The sequence below is a fragment of the Epinephelus moara genome, unplaced genomic scaffold, assembly GCF_006386435.1.
Source record: "Epinephelus moara isolate mb unplaced genomic scaffold, YSFRI_EMoa_1.0 scaffold836, whole genome shotgun sequence".
Classification (NCBI taxonomy): Eukaryota; Metazoa; Chordata; class Actinopteri; order Perciformes; family Serranidae; genus Epinephelus; species Epinephelus moara.
Genome location: NW_026082802.1, coordinates 11,853 through 14,780, shown reverse-complemented (window position 1 = coordinate 14,780; position 2,928 = coordinate 11,853).

Below are 2,928 nucleotides of genomic sequence, written 5' to 3'. Positions count from 1 at the left end.
TGAAAACGTGCGCAATTCTGATATGTGTGAAGTCCTAAGGCAAAAGTCCTAAGTCCTTATGCAATGCTTAACATTTGTCAACACTGAATCATTGTTTCATCTTCAGTGAAAATCGAATGTGCACAAATGATCACACTGCCACCATTTTACAAAATATATATATTTTAGTGTCAAACCATAACTAACAGTCAACAGCATCCTCACTTCGACGTGAACCTCTGCCTTGCCCTCTTCCTCCTCTTCTTCCACTTCCTCTGCCACCTTGACCTCTGCCTCTTCTCTGTCTCTGGAGTACAAGTAGAATCTAATACAAATCCTAACAGCACAGCACAAAGCTATATAATAGTAGTTACAAATTGCCACATGGATTTATTACACTACCAACAGAGATGTATCTGTCAGGAAACAATCAGGTGGGTGTGGTGCTGTTATAGAACCAGCCAGATTAGTGTGACTGGTGTTGATGTTGATATAGTAGGAACCAGTGTCTGCCTTACTCTTCCACCAGCAACAGCCCCCTGGCCTCTCCTGCCTCTCCCTACACCTGGGCTGCCCTCACTAGAGCTGGATGGATTTCCTTCAGGCTGGACAATAAATAGTTAGCTAACATGATCTTTCTTAGGCTAACTAAAACGTCTGAAAATGAGTAAACGATCATAATTATAGAAATAACAGGTTCAATCACTGATGAAGTAAAAAAAAAAAAAAAAAAAGTACACGAGCATTCGCCATCATATAACGTCAGTCAGCTGTTTAGTTAGCGATCTAAACATGTTTTACAAGGAGACTGTTACAGTGTGTAAAGGCGTTATAGAGCACACAAGAAAGGATTTATGATTTAATCATTAATATACGGTACCACGGAAGACTCCTCGCTTGACATCTCTCTTGTTCTCTGTCCAGGTATTTGGCTAACCTGGCAACCAGTACAATTGAAGGTTGGAACGAGAGCGGGCGAGTGTGAGTGCGACACCTACTGGCTGGGAGGAATTAAACTTGTAGCTATCACCTTTAAAGACTGACTTTCTCTTTTTATACCATCACTCGGTCTGTTTCCATGACTACAGAGTACAAATGGATTTATAATGCTTCAGTTAAACCTGCTGCAGACCTGCTGTACAATCTGATGTTCATCAGTGTCATCACTGATGTTCACAGTGGATTGTGGGTAACGTGGTCTCAGCTCTGCTGATGTAAAACAGTAAAACACAGAGGAACCTGCTGACTGTGACATTAACATAATGACAAAGGTTTGACCTTCGACCCCAAACTACAGCGCTTAATGGAGATTGTTCTGTGACCCTGCAGCATTTATTTAATCCCACAATCCTCTGCTTCTTCCTGAGAACAGCTGCAGCAGCACGCCACTCACAAAGTCAAATAAAATCACTTCAATTCACTTCAACTGATTCAGAGTCGGATTAACCTGCTGCTGACACAATAAATCAGTACTGTCTCTTTAAGAGTTTAAACCCACCTGTTCACAGCTCACCTGGAGATTCACATGAATCTGTTCAGCAGTTTGCACTGTCTCTGATGAGTCCTCAGTCTGTCCTCAGCCTATCTGTCCTCAGTCTGTCCTCAGCTTGTCTGTCCTCAGTCTGTCCTCAGCCTGTCTATCCTCAGTCTGTCCTCAGCCTGTCTATCCTCAGTCTGTCCTCAGCCTGTCTGTCCTCAGTCCGTCCTCAGCCTGTCCTCAGCCTATCTGTCCTCAGTCTGTCCTCAGCCTGTCTATCCTCAGTCTGTCCTCAGCCTGTCCTCAGTCTGTCCTCAGCCTGTCTGTCCTCAGTCCGTCCTCAGCCTGTCCTCAGTCTGTCCTCAGTCTGTCCTCAGCCTGTCCTCAGTCTGTCCTCAGCCTGTCTGTCCTCAGTCTGTCCTCAGCTTGTCTGTCCTAATGTCTGTCCTCAGTCTGTCCTCAATCAGTCTTCAATCTGTCTTCAGTCTATCTTTGGATAAAAACATTCAGCTAAACTGACCGTGGTGATTGAAGACAGACTCACAGAGCTGCTGACAGGACAGACAAGTATCTCTCTGGTTTATATCAGGGGACGAGACGAGTAGAGTCAAGACGCGATGAGATGAGATGTTATATCAGTCAGGACAGAGCTGTTATTTCAACATGTTTCTCATGAGATGTGACGAGACAATACGAGATGTGGTGTAGGCGGGTTGTGGTTGAGGACAGACATGTCTCCAGGTGTAAACGTGTGCAGATAAAGGTGTTGGACCTGCTGTAGGACAGCCTCCTATGGACTCTGTTCTTCTATACCTCTGCTCTGTCTGTCCACATGCTCCTTTACTTCCCTCAGACACTTCCTGTCTCCTCACAGTGTGCAGATGTTGTGTATTTTGTGTGTAGTTGACAGTGTTGTGTGTTGTGTGTGTAGATCACAGTGTTCAGGATGGGCTCAGAGGGACAGCAGGACATTGAGATGTCCATCCTAACGGCACTGCTCAAAGGTAACACAACAGATTTATACAGGTCACATGACATCACTCAGTCTTTTACCATGACAACAGATCTAACCCTGTAAACATGTCAGTGTGAGTGAAATGGTCCTGCAGTGAATGTGTCACAGTGGGACTAACACACCCAGATCACGTGACTCCTGCATACATACAGTCAATCAGACCCAAACTGGCCGAGGCGCTCTGAGCATGCTCCACAACCCAAACTGGCCGAGGCGCTCTGAGCATGCTCCACAGTTTCCACCCCGGGCTTTGACCTGGAAGTCCAATAGCATTAAATGTGTAAGAGAAGAAGAAGCCGGTAACAACATGGAGAAATCTACATCCAGAGCCGTGACTTTTTGGACGGACCAAATGTACAGAGCTGTAAAGTTGTCCACCATGGTAGCAGTTAGCTGCTAGCTAACTGTAGCTAACTTGTTTGTCCATTGTTTTTTTTTTTGTTTTTTTTTGTTACAG